The sequence below is a fragment of the Zootermopsis nevadensis genome, unplaced genomic scaffold, assembly GCF_977971745.1.
Source record: "Zootermopsis nevadensis isolate Lab colony 2312 unplaced genomic scaffold, Znev_1.0 Znev_ptg000011l, whole genome shotgun sequence".
In the NCBI taxonomy this organism is placed as follows: Eukaryota; Metazoa; Arthropoda; class Insecta; order Blattodea; family Termopsidae; genus Zootermopsis; species Zootermopsis nevadensis.
The window spans coordinates 18622087-18644074 of record NW_028259143.1 but is presented as its reverse complement, the minus strand read 5'-3'; the positions used below and the strand labels follow the sequence as shown (position 1 = coordinate 18644074).

Below are 21988 nucleotides of genomic sequence, written 5' to 3'. Positions count from 1 at the left end.
AAGGAATATCCACAAAATAAACGTTCAGTTACAGAAATTAGTTACAATAGTTCGTATTTTTGTAGATATGCGTAACTGAAATACATAGACCACACGACTAGTTCGGCGGAGATACGACAATTCCGTGCATTTAAAACCAAGCGATAATGACTAATGGAAGGAAATGTCAACGGCGCTTGGTAACATCCGTTATCTCTCACATTGTTCGCTTTTTTCATGTGTGTGTCCACATGAAAGAATGAGGTTGAGTGATTTGCTATTCAGTTTAAAAAAATATATAAGCACAGATTCGCCCACTGTTTCATGACGCTCGTTACTAGCTCCACGCAAACCGTCCTGACACGTTCTTCGTGCAGATTTCCGTGCGCTGTCTGCATCGACAGGTTGCGAGACAATTGTGACCCAAAGTCACACCTTCATGGGAACATCAAAGCTTTGTGTTAAAGTCACTGTGCTGAACGAATGATTCTCAATTTAAAACAGATTCTTTATCTCATTGCTGCTTTAGCAATTATGGAGTTCAATCATCGAATTCATTCGTCGACTTCTATTAAGTCGACGCGTAACTACGAGTAGTGTAATCGGATATCGATTTTTTTTATTTGGATTGAATTTGATTGATTAGTTACAATTGTTCAAGCACTAATAGATCTTGCAAACGTATTTATGTGTCCCGTTTACTAAGCATTTCAACTGCCAGTTCACTTTTCATGGGCGGAAAACTTTGAGTTTCACTTGAAAGGAAGAATTTACTTTCAGGGTATTTCAAACAGGGTTCTGCGCAAAGTGGTATGGACAGCCCTTATAGAATGCATTTCGACATGAGAAATGTATAGGATATTTTTGCCGGAAGACCTGCAGGGATGAGACCATTCTTTGCGATTCTTCACCAGATTTTTATGAAATATCTGAACTAGGCGAATGATTTTAACTTTTCAAGAATTCTGCATCGTCAAGCTGGTTTCGTTTGGTCACTCTAATGAACCTTTTCTACTCACTAACTACAGCAACCGGCGGTTCGAAGAGTCTGTCTGTACCGACAGATGCTGAGTGCCTAAACACAGATTCACGTTCTATTAGTCGAGTGTTGACTGACTGTATCTCCGTAATGCACATTTTATTATCAAACCTGGGTTCATTTTTGTTTGCCGGTGTACTTAAAAGACATGGCACTGCAGTTTAAGTACAAGTTGACACAACCAACAGCGCACAGAAGAAATTAGCTCCAAATGTTGAACTGTTAGTTACTTCAAGGATGTAATCACGATAATGTGGCTTACGTTTGGGCAAACTGCGATCATCACCAACTTTGAGGCTTTTCAATTCCGAATGCCCAAGAACTAGCAAGCATTGACGTCGTTTTACATCTGAAAATTAATTCTTACAGATCGATGCAAGTCGAAGGCTCATTACTGCTGAAGCAATACACCAAAGTTAAGTCACTGAGGGCTATGATCGTGTCGCAGTATTTGTCGTGTGTCGATTCCATGGTCTTTCGGTCACAACTGAGCCCTTCAGGGCATCTAACAACGCTCAGAATGTGTTGCCCCATTTGACGGTGACGTATACCTCGAAAACTAAGCGTCTAATGACATGTTGTATAATATTTTCGATTCATTTTCTGACAGGGAATCACACTGTGGAGAGTTCCGTTTCATCCTGCTTATACAATTTCTGCATCAAGTACACGATTCTCTACTTCATTCGTGTTTGAATTAAGATGGAGTATAAGTTAATTTCCAGTGAACCGCCTAACGCCGATGAAATGCCTAAGACTAAATTAAAACAAAGTCACTTAATTGCGAAGCTCAAACTGTCCTAGTCTTATTTCAAATCAAGTGGTACTAACATTTTCTGTAAGAGACGACGTACGCAAAGCAAGTTGCACGCCGAAACGTCGGGAAAGTACCTGGAATCAGGCGACGACCGCTACCTCTGACATTCTTCCCAATTCATTACCTAACCTAACCAACCGGTCATCGGACGCTGTACATTCTGAGCTGCTCGTTAAACAAAGTCTCTATTTTGGAGGTGACTTGCATGTCAGTTCTGATGCAGGCTCCTTATCACTTGCAGTACGTGTAAAATGGCCTTTCTTGGTGATTCCTTTTCACGATGTACTTCAGATTGCAATACCGAATGCCTGAACATAATCGACAAAACGTCTTCCCTTAACTCCTCAACCGTAAAGACAGACGGCGCGTGAGCCTATATTCCGTAAACTAACACCGCAGTCGGAGGAAACTTTCCCCACACTTCTCCTCTTTTCCGCGGCTAATCTTCATCTAACTCATCCATCGCCGTCCCACGAGGTGTACGACAGCCCTGGTCAAAAGTTACGGGATTGACCTATGACCCGGCGTTTGGCTGGTCTCATGCTAAAGCCTCTTGTCATTTCCTCGGATATTTCATACGTAATCCAACAAGTATTTAAAAACGGATCACTCGTGGTTTAACCCGAAATCGTTTCATCAGTGATTGAGGTGCGTCTGTCCTTTACACAATTTAGAGAATCACTGATGTTGCGCTGTTATCTGATCAGTACATGCGCACTCTCTCTTGATCTTTCCGTCTCTCTAACAATAAATAATGCATTATGTGTCCGTAACTTTTTACTTGAAAATGTTTCGAAAGTTTCGTGACCAGAAAATTTTTAAAGCCCCAATGCATCAGTCTGCTAGAAAACATCAATTTTATATGCACATATAAATTAGCCGATATGCAGTGCACGCTCGATGTCGAAATTCACTTACAGAGACCGTTCAATGGGATCGTCTCCTCATCCTGACAGCATTTCTTACGCAACAGCCAGAGGTTGTTATTGCCTCTCGCGTTTCTCAAAAGCGATCCTGCGTGCCCAAAGTAACCTCAAGCCGTGAACAGATCAAATGCCCTGCACTGTTTTTATAAGTGCTCGCACGTCAGGAATTTCTGACTTGTCCACGAGTGGTCGCTGCTGCTGCTGCTGCTCCCGGAACAAGTTTCTTTTTCAGCTTCCGGTGAGTACTTTGCTGACACTTTTTAAGCTTTGAGAGAAGCTGTTAGCCAAGTCAACTTAAATTTGTGACAAATGAAAACGAAGGCCGCGTGCTAGCTGTTTGTCAGGAACGCATTCCCGGCGATCGGCAAGGGACGATGGTTTAGTGAGGGCAGGGCAGGGCGTGTCGCTCCGCTGTGTTAACTGAGCTGCCGGGCTACATGCAACTTGGAACAGTGTTTCATCAGTCGATAATCTCTTCCGTTTGGATGACGTGAGTGACACTGGCAGAAAATTAGGAATAAATCCGAATAAATGTGGTGATAACTAGTACAAATACGCATGCACTGCTTATTAATGCTGTAGAGTTTGGCTGAAAATATAATTTAACTCTCATTTCTGTAAAAAAAGAAAAAAGACGGAGGTAAATTTGTGCCACACGAACCGTGTGTTCTAAGACAAATAAATCCCTGATCCGAAAACCGAAGGCAATTCCTGATTGTCTGCGATTGGTTCTCTGCTGAAGCAGTCCGAGACGAATATTAAGGGTCACAGTTAATTTAATGGTCCACGTTCAAGCCGTCGTAAGCACTGCAGCCAGTCAGTGCATCAGCGTAATCAAAACCGCAGGCCGCGCTGCTATTAGCAGCGTGGATGCCATCGAGATATTTCTCATTCCCTGTTATAGACATGCTTAATTAAAATAGTGTATTATTGGGAACACAATACTGGAATTTACGTCAAAAATTTCTAATTTTATCCAGGCCTGCATACTTAATTTTCTATTCGCCAGCTCATTCAGGATTGTGTCCCTTCGTTCATTTATTCATTCGTGTATCTATTGAAATTCTTGTTTTCAAATACCTTCAAATAATGCACAGATTATAAATTAAATATGTAATTTGTCTTCAACAGCTGCCACAACCACGCAAACTTCAAACGAGGGAAATCTTAGCGGTCTGTGTCATCAAACTGTAGTTGGAAGGGGCATGCAGATCTACAGCTTATAACATCGGGGTTCGATGAAGCGTTTTACAGGTAACCTGAAAAATTCGATTTAATGCTGCGTGTAACACGTTTTATAAATAGACATAACGCTAAATAATATTCGCTAGACGCCTCCGAAAACACTGCTAAATTTATTCCAAATCTGTAGAGTAGTTTAGAAATTATGACAAACGTATACAACCTTCCCCTTCTCCTACCATAAATCTGTAGCGTGAAATCCAGATCATTTTAAAATATCGCTTTGACTTGAGAACTGTAAAATTTAATTCCAGAAGGAAACTGAAACAGTCTTAAATTTTTAATGATGGCCATAAAAGCCCGTTTATCAGTCACACGGCGAACTATGGGATATTTTTAACTTAAACGCCTAAGAAGCAACTGCATCTTCTTGTGGACCTACTTGTTCGATGAATCTGTGCGTTTATCAGCAGAGGGTCTGGAGGCGCTGCAGCTACACGGAGATAAAAAAACATTATCGCTTTCAGTTTCCGAATCGATCATTTCCTGATTTCAAGTTGACTTCTTATAACTCAATTCAGTTCGAAAAAAATTTATGCAGTTTTACGCTGGCGTCTATCGCATGTTCGCAAAGCCGTTGTTCGTGTGTCCTTGAGACTACGGAATCAGAACAGCCTTCATTTGTGTTGCTATATTATGGATGAACAACGTAAACCTCATCTGTGAGCTGAATATTCATATTGTAACGAGAGAACTTTTAACTGAAGAAAAATGATCAGCTGGATGCTATTAAGGGGGTTGCTGCACAAATAAAGAAAGAAAATTGATGGACAAATTTGTTACCAGAATTCCGAACAAAACCATTAACAAGTGAACAAATAAGTATCTGGTGGCAATTTCATTTGCAGCAAAAATTCAAAATGGCCATTCTTGGCTCGTCTGCGGATGGGGCATGAAAGTGGCTTTAGTTCATAACTCTTGCGTCAGCTGCAGCATCCAAACGGCGAGCCGATTTTGAAAATTACTTTCCACAGTAGCACGAAGATTCATGTTCTGCCATACACAGGAACCGCGAGTGGTCCTGACACCGTGAAAGGTATATTCATCCTCGTCGCAGAACGAGGCACATCGATGCAATTGTCTACAGACTTTGAGCCGATTGCAATATTAAAGCCTTAGTTCTGCACGATCCCCAGGTTCGAGGTGCTAAAAGCGCTGTATGTGATTTGGAAACACGTGTCCTTCCTGTATCGTCCATCTCGTTTGAGGACATGGACCGACACCAGTGCTCCGCTGTTCCATCTGGAAAATGCGTTTTTGTCAGCAACGAAGAACAGCACCGGGTGCTCAGATGAAACAGAGACTCTGGTAGTCAACTACTCTCTGACAGTCTCTGGAATTCATTGTCACGACAGCAGATCTGCCGTTACTATTAAGCGAGAACAGAAGACGTATTTTCATCACAAAATATACGTCAAACTGGCATATTCAGCATTTGAGAGCTTAGAAGGCATAATAAACGCCCTCGAGACACAGAAAAGTAAACTGCAAAACCAGTGAGGTTCTAGTATTAATTTTCATTTCAGTTCAAGGTCACGCGTGTGCCTCCGTACCATAACCCGACAAGCGTTAACAATTCTATCCATGTTCACCGGAAATTACCTGAAGAAGTGATAATATTTCGCCGTGTGTGTCTCCACGTACATGTACGATGTAAAGCTTATACGCATGTGCGTATACATTTTATGTCTGAGTGCAGGTGAGTGTTTGACCAGTCCGACGGAGCTCGCCCTCTGAAACAATTTGCTCTGTTCAGTGAGTGTAACAGCGAAGAGGCTGTTCAGATAAATCATTGCACAGTACAAGAGAGACGGAATTCTGTGCGTAGGACAGAATCGTTTTCCTTGATGTTACTTGATTTTCTGGAAACCGCAAAGAACGGTCCGAAGCATCCTCCGCCCTGTCGGGGCCTTGAAACGTGACCAAGCATCCCACACCATGTTCGAGGCCCACATGCTCATTGCGTGGCGATGCCTTAAATCTTGGCATTACTCAGATTCATAGTCGGCTGCAGTGTTTTGTTTCGAGTAGGAACAGAAAATGTTACAACTTCACGGGATTCAAATAGTTTCTTGCGAACATGTTCTGAGAGCTTCTGACATCTTAGCACGCTGAGTGCTGAATTTGTGTCTGCCATGATGTGAACTCAATACGTCTGGGTTGGTCAACCCAGAAATGATGGGACCTTCTTAGATGAAAGCCTCTGTTACTGGAGGAAGCTTGGCTGCAGGCTTCCGTGACGGAGGAGGCGAGCAATGCCACTTCTGAGACGTACCACAAAATTTCCCTTACAACTGAAGGGACGCACGGAAAACCTCAGTCAGTGCGGCCGAAGAGTGTGTAATACTAACAGGTCTAATAATTTAAGCTGATTAATTCTAGAATTTAAAATATAAAGGACTGTAAGACATGCAATGTTTTCGTCCATTCCAATTATAAAAGGTTTGTAAAATTTATAAAACAATATTTTTTAAAAAAAAAATTAAGCACACTAATACAAGAAAATTTAACTTACTTTTAATTTTATTTGTATGGAACGTTTGTTCTGTCTTTGCCTTAGTTCGTAGTTCTATAATAAACCTAAGAAATTCATTTGCACAATTCGGTCTGACTGTCTTCGTATTCTTGTCAGATTTTTCCGCTTTTGTTGAAACAGAAATTCCCTTTCACGTGATTTTCCAAAGCACACAGTCCGACCTGCAAAATGTCAGCCACCGGTGTAATACTGCGTGGTGGCTACCTGTGAGGTGTGGCCGCGTGAACTTTTTCAAATCATCATCCTCTAACTATGACGTAGTGTTACACGTAATGGAATTAATTTTAACTAGGCATAGTTTCAATACGACATTAACAACACAAGATTTGAGGGACTAGAAGTCTTTACCACAGGGACCTTTAACTATGGGTTCCTCTTGTGTTAAGGGAGAAAATTGTGCTATTTTGTCTTTTTATATCAGCAGAGTTGGCAACACATAATAACAATCAATATCAACAAAATCTGCAAACTTAAATTCTAGTAAACTTGCCGCGTACTGCACTCTGTTCCTTTATCTGTACATACACATGTAATAACTCTTTATCTGATCACTCTTCTGTGTAAATAAGAGAGAATACCGGGAGCTGTGAAACATCAATGTTGAAACAACGCTCAAGATATTTAGGTTTATAAACGCCGGAACACGCAGTACACTGTCCATCCAGTATGTACGATATATGTCGATAATTCTCTTAATCTGTTACTCTTGTAGTAAAGTATTAATCAAACTAAACGTTTGTTCTCATACTTAGTCAACTTTTGTTTCTAATTGCATACATTATGTATTCTTTAAACTTTCCAGCCGGTGATTCTGTAATTCATTGCATTTAGCACTGTACTGGGCGCATGCGCAGACGGACATGTCATCGAATCCTTGTCGAATCGAAACATTTTATTTGTTCATTCAACAGCCATGTCACGTAACACTTCGCTGAAATACATAAACGCATTAACATCTCAGAATTTACATTTGATTAAGAATTAAAATTACTTGCTCTCATACATTAAACCCATCAAATTAGGTCCGTGTTCTGTGTCCATTGTCCACTCGTATTCCTCAAGTTATTAATACATTCTGCACCGTAAAGTATAGAATGTTGAAGAACATCACTGATAAACACATCGGTTCTCTCTTTGTATGTTTCTTCAGGCATTGAACCAAGTTCCTCTTGGAGCTCCTCAAACGGCCGGTCATCTGATCTTCATTGTGACGCCGCCATGGAGTACACTCTTCTGCACTGGAGCGGGTGAGTACAGAGATGGGCTTTCTTTGTAAACTGTGTCACACGATGTTTCACTATTTACTGAGGGGTCTCTCGCCTGCAATGCCAGTCCTCATTTCAGCAGCCTCGGCCCTGCAATTGTGTCACTCAAGCCAAAGTGTCCGTGCATCGTAATCCTGTGTCACATATTTGAGACTCGCTTATTTCTTTTCTAGTCTGCCGACGTTTAGCTTTTGTCTTGATAAAAAATTAATTCAATGCTTGAATGAATTGTTTAACGACGCGTTAGAACATCTGAGGTCTCTTTGTCGTTTGAGGAACGGGACAAAGATTTTTGATGCCAAGTTCGAGAGGAGTTACCTCGAACTATTTTTGCGACCGGGAAACAATGAAAATCGCAAGGAAAATCAAGACACTTGGTTCCTTTCCGGCCCCCAACAGCGTCATGATCATAGCGTGAGCGCAACTACGAAGAGCTTTTCCTTTGCGAGAAATAAGTGTCCCGAGAAAGCCCGAAATGTTCTAAGGAGACGTCTGAATGAACCAGGCCCGATCCCGGCATATTGGGCGTATCGAGATAATTGAACTAATGTGGATTGTACCTACTAGCATTGGTATGCAAAGTCAAGATGAACTGAGTCTGCACGACAGACCAATTTAAATACTGAAACATTTTGCTGTTGTTTATAACTACTAATACAAATTCACACAATTAATCTTGGAATATATATTTTGTAACTCAGCATAAGTAAGTCCGGTGCTACTTCCAGTGGATGTATTTTTTCTCTTTGTGCAGTCAGAAACTTGTTTCATTACAGAATCCATCCCGAAGAAAATGTATTATTTGTTGCTTTCAAGTGCCCGCTACGAGGAGCAAGTTACTAACCTAACCTGAGCTGCCCAGTGTTGTACATTTAAATGAGGCAATGTTATGGAACGGGTAGAAATTGCGCGGTGTTGCGCGCGCTTAGAATTTGCAAGTAATCTGGTCCCTACAGCACACCGCCGGTAGCCTTATGACTCACTCACGTGCACTGAATGAGTGGCGAGACAATGTTGGCACGTTGGCCAGAAGTTGGCCGTACACCTTCATGAATGGCGCGCAAAACGAATTTAGATCTGCATGTAAACTGCCCCTTATTGGTGTCCGATCTTAGCCGAAATTGGAATGTGTTGACAAATTTCACGATTGTGCCACGATGATCCGTAAGCCCTCAACGGAATGTGACAACTGACCTTATTGAAAGGCCGGGGAATTTCCTACCTCTGACCCCGTGCAAATGACCGTAAATTCCGCAGCCGAGGGACTGGAAAAGAGCATGTAGGTCTTTTCGTAAAGGCCTTTGCTGTTGTTCAATTTTCATAGAGATTTCGATGTGACGGAAAGTTTCAATAATACTCCTCAACATGAATTGTTATTAAAATCTCTTCAGCCATTCTTTCGCGCGTTCAGTTCGACGGATGGAGCAATTCTAATTAACGTTCTGCTGGGAAGAGAAGGCGCGTAGAAGTTTCTTCCCATAAAAGATCTTCATGTTATTTGTGTCTTATACTAAAGGCTTGCCTGCGTGAGCAGTGGAAACTTCATTAACTTACACATTCACACAGAACACCGCCATTGAAGCTAATTTAAAGTCTGTTGGTGAAATGGCACTAGTTTTCCTCCGGGGACACCACGACGGCGGAAAAATTAAATACGCCAACGCAAGTCCTTTTTTATCTTTCTCGAGAAGGCTGGGTTTATCGAGAGACTAGATAAGGTGAGAAGGCTTTAGTTTAGTGTAACACTTCATGTATATTAATTCGTCTCGAGATTATGACAAGAACAGTGTTTTTTATTGAATTCATGCGAGGAAAATTTTCAGTCTCGTCATTGTCCGCTTTATTTCAGATTCTCATCACAATGACTGCATGTCAGTTTCATAAAACCCAATAAGGCCCTGAACGTTTAAATGTTTGACTCACATCGTAATTAATGACCTGCGAATTAGTGAATCAGTCAGTCGTTTGTAGTTCCGAAAACACGAGACGTGGACACGGCCACTCTCACTTTGTTTGTTTTTTCTGTGGAAATCCGCGTCGCGACTTCGCCGTGCAGTACGACGCCTGCTTGTTGGCGTTCCCGAAAGGGCCCTTCTGCTACCACTCTCAGGTCGACGGCGGATTCTGTTGCTGCTACTGTGTCGTATATAAGCAGGGCGCACGGAACCCGCGGCCGTCAGTCCGTGTGAAACAGCTGGACGGTTGCGATCAGAGGGAGACTCCGCGTGTGACTTGAGAACGTGGCGCCAGTGCGATCCTGCCGTATCACGTGTTTCTGTTAACATTACAGGTATGACCCCGTTGCTACTGCATCATCAATTGGAACGACTTTCGAAATTGGTGATTCGCTTTTCATCCCGCCGAAGTGGGCAGGAATGTGTTACGTCACATAAATCAAATTGGACCGAATTTTTCGGGGCAACTGTTTACTGGTCCATTTACACAACGTTAACTGGTGAAATATAATTAGTTAAGTTCCTCCCTTCGAGGTTAAATACCATCTTTTATTTTAATTTCTTCGTTATTTATTGAACGATGCTGTCAGTGCCTCAGACTATATAACGTAGAATTATACGGTAGTTAATAATGAATTGTAAAGGCTGTGGAAGGAAGCGGTCGTGGTCTATTTTAATGTGCATTTTTCATTAGAAACTGCGGGAAGTGCAGATTAAAAACCCTCCTGCCAACCACTCGGACGCGAAGTTCTGTCAAAGAGTCGGCTTTCAATCTAACACAAAACTGGAAAATGTAAAATTAATGCAGTCATTAATAATTTAAATTGCCCGTTAATGTACGGAATAATTTTAAACTGACTGACATCGAAACGTCTGATTCGAAGTATTAAATCTTATCTGTTTTGCGTTGTTGGACGGATCACTGAAAATATGCAGCATGGTCGTGTGTTTCGGAGCGGTTGTAACCGGTTACAAATCGCATTTTTGCTGTCCCGAAAAGAAAATTATCAGTGGATCTTCAGCGGCTTTTAATGAGGAACGAGTGAACTGCATTGAGGAAGTTGACGCTTGTGTTCGCTTCTTGACGAAACAAATGACGGCGACGCCAAGTTGGAACGCTCCAAGCGTACGTACATTTTTTTCAGTGGAGATGGTGATAATTTGACATATTTCATACGATTCTGTTGATCTTGAAGTGTGTTTCAATCAGTAAAATATATTTTATGGTGTACTTTAATTTTACTTGAAAGCCAACTTACATACTACACTAATCCAGTTACCAGGGTTCATTCATTTACATTTAGATGTTGTGTTTACATGACGAAAAGCGTAATACTGACTACACGTGTCTTTCTTAACAGCTGCGTATTTCTAGTGGAAACGCATCGCTTAGTGAGATAACTACAGCTGTCTGCTTGTAAGAAAACTTCGGTCTGGCTGTTTTACTCTTGCGTTCAGTCCAAATACTTAACCGGATGACATTTTTAAAGCTTCAGTTCTGTCCGTCAAGTAATTGTCAAACGCTAGCTTTCACTCATAATTGCAGGCGTAACAGTGGAGTTAATATGTGACCAGAATGCACAGGACACTGCAACATGGCGGCAAGCGCATGCACTGCATTGCGCTGGTTGATGATCAGAAGAGTGAACTTCCTTTCGTTTGACGTGGGTGTGAAATTGCGTCGGTCGCACTAAGGGAGGCATTCGCGTTCAGGATGTCTGAGGACAAGGTGCTGAGGGGAATACTTGGGCCAGAGGTGAATTACACAATGAGGAGGAGCTTCGTAGTTTTTACTGTTTGATAAAACGTAACTTGATTGTATCAATGAGAATAAAATATTTCACACAAATAGCATGCGTGTGGAATTGTTAAATAAAATAAGATTTGTAAAAACTCAAGTGAAGAGATCTCTTAGAAGTAATAAGTCTCGTCGCGAGGACAATGTTAACTGTATATATCAAAGGAACAGGATGTGCGGGCGTGGATTGGATTATCAGCTTCAACGAAGGGCGTTACTCCATGCATTCACTTTAAAATTCATCAAAGCTCGTGAATTGAACACAATCGTCGATCTTTTACAGTTTCATTTGCATTACTGAAACCCAAAGTTCTGAGTTTCGTAAAAACGCCATTAGGTCTCGTGAGAATCACAGCATTTTCAGTGCTCTGCATTCATTTACTAAGCCTCTGATTTCTGTAAGTAGGGTGTGATAATATCTGCTGAAAACTGATATTCTTGCTTCTTAATTAACTCGTTACAATCTGCCCTTCAATACCACTCTATCCCGATTCTACTGCGAATACTCTAAAAGTATCCACAATGAATTATACTCTTTATAAAATTTAATTTTAGAAATTCATGCCAGAAAGATTTATGCAAGTGAATTTCATAACACGCTTCGTTAAGAAACTCATAAATTACGCAAATTAAATTAAGCTATCAAATATATGGGTTCCAGTTTCTTTATACAATGTTATGAAAAGGATGTCTCCCAAAATACCAGTACTGAGCGCTTTTGATGTTCATCTTCTGGACTGTGACGCCATGGGCACTTGCAAGTAGGTCACAACATTTTGGAGGAACACTTCACCTATGAAGATGTAGGCAGAGTGTTCCTCCGAAATCTTTGGGTCTACCTACAGTCTCACACGGCGTTACGACGCAAAGGACCTACATCGCCATGAGAACCTCAAAACTCACACTGCAGTGCTTTAATGCCCACCAAGTACGCCGCATTTCGTCGATAATCCACGTTCTACTGTTGCAAGTACCGGTTTAACTTTGAGTCACGTGGAAATTTAAATAATGAGGTTAATTTGTCTTCATCGGACAGCTAAGGCTTAACAGGTATTTAAGCTGAAATGCAACGATAAGAACTCCGTTTAGACTTTACGCGCAGTTACAAGGAAGTATTTATTTAAACTGACAAACGCGAAGCTGCGCTCACTTCGGAGGTCTTCCAAGCGCCGATAAGAGATAGACCCGTCCGTATGAATGTAAACACAAGAAAGCTCAACTTCATCTGTAATCGCTATTAAGGTAAATAGTACGAATTTCGGCCATAATTAACCAAACAGATTAGTCTGTAACGAGACAGCAGGGATTTTTCTATGGGTCCCCACATTCAGACTGGCTCTGGGACCCACCCACATCCCCCTATTCAATGGGCAATGGGCGATCTTACCCTGATCGCACACCCCCAATGACAATGTTTCCACCCTACCGTGTCCTTCAGGGTATAATATTCACGCGCCGAGGCAACTGTACTCTACCGCTGTCTTGCTCGTTATATATATATATATATATATATATATATATATATATATATATTATTTATTTATTTATTTATTTAATCGTCGTTTGAAGATTAAAGAGTTCAACAGTCTGGCTGATTACCAGTTCCCGATCTATCAACACCCCTCGTGCTTCACAGAGTTCACCGCCATCACCCAATAGTGTGAGCGAGATCACTGCTTGTGAACGTGGGGTCCGCAGACCCTGGAGGTGTCTAAGTTGCCCGCGACTTGAGTATATTCCACTCCTTTATTTTTTTAGTCTGTGTTACTGCGATTTTTAAAGCTGTTATGTCGTTCTTTAGTTTTCGCATTGGAATAAAATCACGACGAAAAAGTGTACTTTTCTCTGTAGGCCTATTTTAGTTGGTCTATATTCTACATAATCTAAACATGAGGTGTTTTAGGGAGGGGGTGGCAGTACCTGGAAAGGTGAAGGACTCTAAGCTAGACAGAAGGGACAAACAGGAATTAATTATGTAAAACAGCAACACCTGTTGGACCGCATTCTCTGAGTCATTTTGAAGCTGTGATCTAACATTCCCATCATGTAATCAGTTCATACGAAAATTGAATTAAAACCAAGAATTTAACCCTACCTTCAATAATGAATAATTTTGTTCCCATAACCCTACTCGGTCATTGAACCGAAGACTTTTAATACAGCCTATAGCCGAAGTTGAACCTCATTGCTAAATTTTGATGGTTACGTATGTGCTAAATGCAAAACAAATAGTCCTAAATACACTTCTCACACAGAATGATAATTGTTCGTGTTTGTGGTCGCACGCGTCCACGTGTGTGTTTGTGTATGAAGAACAAACGAAAATGATCTTTGAAGGAACAGGCCAGCGATCAGAGCCACTGACCACACAAAGATGTCTTCCTTGCATCACGCATCAATAAATAAATGCTGACCATAGTGAGAGTAAGACATTAAGCAATCCTGTGTGGTCCATTCAGCATTATCGTCACAAAAAAGACATTTTTATTAAGTCGTTGGTAAGAAGTTCTTAAGACAACTCGCATATTTTAACAGAGCAGAAGGTACGTACAAGCAGGGACTTTGCAAATAAATTGACGCACGCACTTAAAATATATTTGGACATAAATGCTGATCCCCCCATCGCCAAACCTTCGTCTGCGTGCGTGCGTGCGTGCGTTTCTCGAAACGCATGAAAGAAACGCACAGCTAAAGAACGGACTCACATTCCTCCCGTCCGCGTTCCACCTTCGAAGCCACTGAACCCATTTCGATGAAATCCGACAAAGGGTCTAAACAAATATTTTTCTATTGAATTTCATTTCCATTCCGTCTTTACACGAAGTTCAAATGAAATTTTAGTTTCTGAAAGGTAGTTTATGGTACAAACATAGCTCATTTAAGACAGGCTTCGGGTCGTCATGGGAACGACTATGATGCTCACTGTCTTCTAGGATGTTGCCTGTAATCTCGTGGAAAGTGGCTCATCGACCTGGTACTGAGCCGGAGTAAGCACTTCTGAAACTCCGGTAAATTTCCACGGAACTGCACAGCGCAGCGTCCGACAGGAACGACCACCTTCAGATCCCGCTCGGTTTGACAAAGTTTCGAAACACTTCGTAACTTTCAACGCTGCTAGTCACATACAAACGAAGGCTTCCAAAGTGGTTTCAGATGTTTCATAAACGCCGTTCCACATTTCAGACTTTGTACTGATAATGAGACACTCGCCTTGCTCTCCATTTGCGAAAAACACTTTCGGGCTTGTTTCTGTTTGCTGCATTAAACACGCTAAGGTCTTCGTTCCAGAACCTTAATCGCCCTGCTCCAAGTTCACGGATTCTTTCCAGAGTGGTCAGTGGATCGCATTGATGCAGTCGATGTCGTATCTGTTAGATTTTTTATCTTGTCTCGGGCAGGATTCACACCATACAATCAAGAATCAGTAGACATCGCTTAGAGAAACAGCGCAGTTCACATACGGACGACGGCGACGTCGTTTTACAATCATCGCTCAGTGACGTACGACACAATTCGAAAGGAACTTTTGTGCTGCGTCTCGCCTGTCGTTAATGGAAATGTGAGAGAGAGAGAGGCCTGTCTGAAGTAGTTGCCCGCCACTGAGCATCTTCCAATGAATCTTCCTCTGTGCACTGCATTACACAGACGTTAATTATGGCCACGTAAGAAAAATGACTTGTTCAAACTTTGGACGAGTTTCTACACCCCTGTGACTCTCTCATTCCTGACTCCGCATTGCGAGATATTCTGTGAGAAAAGCTCGAAGCACACTTGCGGTGATCTGCCACTCTCCGCCTGCTTGCTTTAGTGTGAATCGCCCCTGAGAGAGACGCTTGACCTTTGGACTTATGTGACTATAACATGACCTCTTCGTTTGAACTCGGGCAGTCAGTACTTGTCGAGGTTCTGCCTTTGAATATCGTACCGAAAAAAGAAAACTGTTTCATAACTCTCCGCCTGACCTGCTTGTAATTCCTGACAGCGGCCTCCGAATATATTTTGTTTTCCCGCCTTCCTGTTCTCTAATGCGACACGAGTTTTATTTGTTTTGTCATTCGGGCAAAGTCGACCACTGATTTATTTTTCCTTTCGCTCGAAGTTGTCTTCCATTTTGAGCTCTTCCGGTCTTGGTTGCACCACACTTCCGGCTGCAGCAATTTGCACGTCTTATTAATTCATCGCTTTTCCTTTCAGCCCACATACAATTACTCACATTTAAATGTGCGTCTGTTATTTATGAACACGGTTACACGTAACGTTTAAGGGTGCCCGTCTTCTGGAGTGACAATTCGGCAAAGATGCACCAAGCTACACGACACGACAAGACCGCCATCTTCATTCTCGCCACCGCGAGAACCTGAAATCTCACGTACATTAAACGTAGACGTAGTAACAAACAGATGAAGCATCCCTGGTCTGAAACGGAAGCTGCGAAGGTTTCCGATTAAACTGCATGCCCAATCTCAGTTTCCAGCAATAATTTTATCAAACAGTGCGCTCAGCTAGTCTAGAAATTACCCGCGTTTTAAGCCACCCGAATATTCATTGCCACGTTCCCTAGAGAATCCATGTCACGTGAAGTTACCCAGGCCCTCGGACTTAGGAGATTCTTCGAGCGGTAACGGGCAGTCTTTAACGGGATAATAAATAGATCTTCGTAGTTTGCAATTTCTTGACTGCGAGCGTCTCGAGAAGGATTCTGTACCACGGAGTTAACAAGATGGTTAAGAAAGTCGAATAAGGTCCCAACCCGAAGAGCCGGCTTCATCACTGGACGCGCCAGTGCGATAAGATATAAATCATTCTGTGCCATACATTTAGAATGCAATATTAGTTTTGAGAAAAAAAATTATGTTTAAGAATTCTGCGTGTCTTATAGGAATGACATCTTTTAAGCACTTTTATCATGAACTATAAACCCATAGGCTTATTAGAGCAGGTTTCTCTAAAACTCCCAGGCGCAGTACTTAGGAAACATTACGACTTGCGATCAAATACCACAATGTAGGCCAATTTATAGCTTTGACATGTGACGAAATCCGAAGCCTTTGTTCAAAGTGTTATCAGTACAAACAAATGTGTGGAATACCGTTACTTTGATTGACATATGATGAGTAATGGGTTTTTATGCACGTCTGGTTCAAAACACGTGCTGAAAAGTGATTTGTACATGAGCTGGATTCATGATCAAAAGTCACATCACTTCGAGCGTTATCACATTCTGACAACTAATTAGTGTTCAACTTACACGTGTAAATTCGTCGCAACAAATTAAGCTTTTGCCTGCTCGAAATACAAGGATTAAGCTGGTTCCTTCCGATCCGCCCTTCTTAAAATCCGCTCGCACTGACGACACGTCACAAAGACGTCAAATGAGTTCGTTCGCTCGCATCATCCGTCAACGAAGAGGCACCTACATGTAACCACAAGGCGACAGACAGACCGACGGCCTCGGTGTCTTCTCGAGTCTGAGCCCGGCCGTGAAACAAAGCTCGCATTTGCAGATTTCTCAAAAATTAAGCAGGCGAAACGACGTCACTCAGCCACCGCAGCCGGACATTTTGAGTCGCCAAGGGCACGAGCCCTACGCCACAAAATTCAACTATGCCTCGGATACAAGAAAAACTGCGAGTGATCATATTTGCCTAAATTCTGTTAAATTTATCGACTAGATATTTTGTTAAATCCAGCATTTAGCTGAATTGTTCAAGAAACATCTTCAAATTATTTTAGAAATCTCACTTGTACTACAGAATTTTGGGGTCCCTCTGAGAAGTACAACCAAATTATTCATGTTCTGTGCCAGGACCTCCAAACTGATGGAGTTATGGTAAAGACAAATTCCGAACGCAAGCCATTTCTATAGCAGACTAAGTCAGTGCCTCCGTGTCTTTATAAGTCACAAAGTCACAAAGGCAGAATTTTATTATAATCCCGATTAAGTTACAAATGTCTCCAGTATTAATTTAATTCGATATTGGTTCAGCAGTCGTAATTATTATTTGACAGTATTTTGTATATTTGTATTTAATTACTTTCGAGAATAGTGTGTGAATCCTCCAGTTCGTCTTCAGCGGATTTCTTCCTAGTTCTAAAAATTCGCCTTGGCCAAAAAAACTTTTCCGTCTGAAAATCAATGTCTAATTAATAACCCTCCACACTTTGACCCGAAGCCAAACTCCTTTGCCATCTGGTGAGCGAAGTGTTCGAATTTTCGGCTGGAGCGTGAATACCGGAAGTTGCCGACTGTTTGCCGATGACGTGCCTACCGGTAAATTTCAGGTGGGCGTTAGTTAACACGGGGAGTCGATTCTTTGTCACGAGTCAAGTTCGTTTTAATGTCAGCCCATAATGCACCAGTGCAATTCGCAGCGCAGGTGAACAAGTCGCGGTGGCCGCGTAGTTCAAAGCGACCTGCATAGTGGGAATGCAGGAACGAATCTCGTCCGAAGAAAAGGTATTTTTTCCGACGTTTAGTCCGTGTTGTTTTGTGGTGATGTGATCCGTCATTTTGCCACTTCTGTGTTTCGAGGCCTCACGATGGTTGAACGAACAGTGCATAAGAGAGCTGGGAGTCGTTGCTGAACTAAATGAAGACTTGGATTCGTTCCAATTCAAAATAAAGAGTTTGATCACAAACCTGCACTTGCGTGCAATGCGAAATAACAAGATGAAGGTCACGCACTGCTTTTGCGTTGATCCATTGCACTGTGGATCTTTGAATCGGAATGGACATTGACATTATTTAATACGAAACACCCTACTAAAGACTTGTACGAACGCCACAATTTGAGGCAAGTGATTTTGACCTCATACGTTCCTTGCGACTTCACATGTGCGAAATTCACGTCCGTGATCAGTTAACACTAACGCAAATCTCGTAGTGGTGGAAATACTTTAATTTTTCACATCAATAAATTGCAATTAATTTCCCTGGTTTAAATATTTTCGTAATATCTCCGCAGTTTAGTCACCTAGAAACTTGAACGATCCTCATTTAAATTTCGGTGGTTAGAACCTGTTGCTATTCACGCATTGTCGATTTAAATTTTAAATTTTATAGAAATATTTAATTCTTCACATTAAATTTTAGCGTCATTCCGACAAAGGTTGAAAACCAACAGCTATTCAGATACGTGTCCATCTTTCTTCTTCAATAGTACAAAACATCGCTGCTAGGTGGTTGGCACGTATTCGTATTCCAGACGTCGCGGGTTCAAATATCAGCCTGGAGACTTTCTATCGAACCTGAAGATTTGTTTCTTCCTTGGTCCCTCCAAATTACCAGACAATACCTCAAATTAGGTAATTATAATTTTTTATGTTTGCTAGGGAAAGGTTAAAGTTCGATCTACTTTTAAAGCAGAGTTTGACGCACTGAAATTAAACTACCTCTACATATTTCAGTTCCTGTGTCAGATTTGATCGACGTGGATCAGATATTTCGGCACATAACATTATTTATCACACTTTACCTTCTTGCATCTCAGTCTCTCAGTTTTTAATAAATAATGCGTAAAGTTACGACATTTCCGTGTTTTTCCTATGATTACTAACTGATGCGGTTTGCTGGCCATTATACAAATATGGATGACAATTCCGGAACATTCCTTTGCACGTGCGGTCTCATTAAGCCTTCAGTTCCTTGTTCTGTCACAACAAATGCATGCAGACACCGCGAACGCTGAGTCTTCGTGTATCTGGTTTTTGTGCCATGGTCCTTTTATGTGGAATGTCCGTGATTCTTTGCTGTTTGAACGATATGAACAAAACTGTCTCCTTCATAAGAGCGTGTGTTCAGATCTCACTGCTGCTGCTTCGGTCAGAAAAGTTGAGTCTGAAATGGAACTGACAGAGGCGGCGACATCTTGAACACTCCTCGTATTGAAGGTACAAATTTTCCTTTTGCGTGGAGTCGTATGTAATTAGCGCCGTGCGAAATGGTAATTGCAAATTTGAAATTGATCTGCAAATCAACTGAGGCTATTTAGTTATAACCTTGGGAACATGAGTAAACGCTTGGAATCGCAAAGTACGAGTATTATGTACTCTGATACTGGAGGTCGGTCATTTTGACAAGTTTGATGTGTTAATTAACGCTAACAAACTACCGGGCGTTAAAAGTTAAGGCGCACCACCGAACGGAGGCCTAGTATTGCAAGAACCACGCATTTGGTTGTGATTCCTGAGTTTAGAGCCCAGTCCACAAGAAGCCTCTTCGCTAGCAATCTCCAGAGACCGAAGTCCGACTTGAGAAGCTGACAATCGCTCAGCTGGTCCAATAATTTCCCCTACTTCGTGTTTCCTTAATTTTCCTCCTTTGTCTCTGAGGTCGACTCTTACTTTCAGATTTATCGATTAAAATTCTTCAGGTATTTACAGTTTCCTTCATGCACGCTGCATATGCCGTCCCTCCCCGGCCCCAACTTTGTTTCGTTATCCTTACATCTTAATATTTGGCGAAGTTTGCAAATTACGAAGTCCCCTATTACGCAGTTTTCTCAAGTTCCCTGTTACTTCCTCTCTCAATAAGTTCTGTCCTTTGGTTAAGAGATCAAACGTGCGACCGCCCGAACCACGTCGACGCCAGGGCGATGTTTGGATACATTTTGAGTACCTCAGTTCACGTGGTGACTTCAGGCGCAGGACGAGTTTCATTATCCCTTCCCTCTCTTATTTATCTTTTCTTAGTTTCTCCCTTCCTAATACTCATCCTTCAGAACCCTAAATGCTCCGCGCCTGAGTAGAGCGACTTGATATTTGTTTGTAACCAAGATATATTCTCTTAAACTGAATTACTGGAACTACAGTACGTCTTTCTCGCAGATTTTGGTGTCTTGAACTTTGAAACCGGAGGAAATAATAATTTCTCTGCAGGTTATGCAGTTTATTGCTGCCCGTGCAGCAAGCCCACAGTCTGAGACGCTTGCCAAGAAGCTATTCGACTTTAGACCGCCTACACTCTCATTACTGTCGTTTATGGAATGTCCCCAACTTTGCATGCTAACCAACCAGACTGAAACAAAAGCTTCTGGTAAGAACTTATGAAGCCTAGTTCCGTCAAGTCTTTCGACGTCTATGGTGAGACTAGCAAAAAGCATAAGCTTACGTGCTTTATTTCCACATTACAAAATCCGACTTCGTTAAATGCGTCAGACGTGCCTCAAAGTTTCTGCTCCTACACACACTTTCAACTGAATATTACAAAGGCACGGACACTTCAGATGTTGCTGGGAATGAAATTGGTGAAGTGGCTGGTAACTACAGTCCTTCAGAAGAATTTAAGTTTCTCACAGTGGTGAGTCCGAAGGTGGCGGTCTTCTAGGCTGTAGCGCCGCGTAGTCTGGTAGAAGTTTGCCGACGTTTCAGAGGTAGGTCCTTGCTGCCTTTATCATCAGGGCGATTAGTGTGGAATCGGTTTGAGATATAGGAGCCAGTCAAGGCGAGGCCTTGGCCGGACCGTTGGGCATTTGGGTCAGGCTACGGCTTGGCTTTATCGCCATGGCGATGAAGGCAGCAAGGGCCTAAGAAACCCCGGTAGACTTCCACCAGACTACTCCTTTGGTGCTTATGCCAGTCGGTGTGCGACGCGTATAATTTTTAGTAAAAGTTGTTTTTTGCTTTGCAGACTTCACACACACCCTGTAGTGATTCATTCATTATTCACGTGGCTTCGTTCCGGCTCCGTATAATAGAAAAGGCACCGCCGTGAAAGACCCGGTCTCTGCTTCCTGAATTCTCAATGACTGTCTTTCTAATCTTGGAAAGTTTGCCTCATCCGCTCTCAAAGACACTTCGGAACCTGTCGAAGTGGCCGCGCGGTCTAAGGCGCAGATCTCGATCGCAAGAATACTGGGGTCGTGACTTCGTACCCTACGAGACGTCTTTCTCCGTTGTGCTGTTTGTGTAGGTAAAGAGTTTGCAACAGGAAGATCTCCCTGTCCAATAATTTCTGCCAAATGTCTAAAAGGCTCCGTAATTGCAATAGTACGTCTATTTCTTCAATTGGGAAAGCCTTAAAGAACTAGGCCTAATCAGTACAAAGCTCGGAGGAGGTCAGGAAGAAGTTTCTTTGCAGAATTTAATTCGATTCCAGTCAAAAGTAAACTCTGTTCTTACAACTCAGCGAACCCGTGTAGGAAATGAAGCTTTTATCCGTTCCATTACCTTAGGTATTTTATTTTCGGGTAATATGGAGGTGCAAAAACCAAATTTTTATTTGGCTTCCGAAAGGAACGTTTAGAAGGCTGCGTGCGTATCTTATGCATGAAATATTTCGGGCGTACTGATAACCTTTGATGACAATCATCTGTAAGTCATGACAAAAGTTGAGTATCGATTAATTTAGAATTTATGATCGCTTTATATTACATATGGTGACACTTCACTACAGGCAGGCATCAAAATGTCTTCTTAGATTTCTAGTTGTAA

At 41.9% G+C, this 21988-nt stretch overlaps 2 protein-coding genes across 4 annotated transcripts in view; one reads left to right on the top strand and one right to left on the bottom strand.

Annotated features, from left to right (window-relative positions):
* Window positions 1-21988, bottom strand: part of LOC110833908 (uncharacterized) — a 37511-nt gene that overhangs the window by 11763 nt on the left and 3760 nt on the right. The window lies entirely within an intron of this gene.
* The window catches only part of Nha1 (Na[+]/H[+] hydrogen antiporter 1), a 42249-nt gene continuing 23037 nt past the window's right edge, over window positions 2777-21988 (top strand). The window contains exons 1-3 of one of the 3 annotated variants that reach the window (XM_087347512.1): window positions 2777-2999; window positions 3893-4015; window positions 7690-7786. The gene's annotated coding sequence lies outside the window, so the exon portion shown is untranslated. Of the gene's footprint in view, window positions 3000-3892; window positions 4016-7689; window positions 7787-9972; window positions 10095-10720; window positions 10886-21988 lie in introns of those variants that run through there. The other 2 variants (XM_022072494.2, XM_087347513.1) reach the window with 2 other exon arrangements.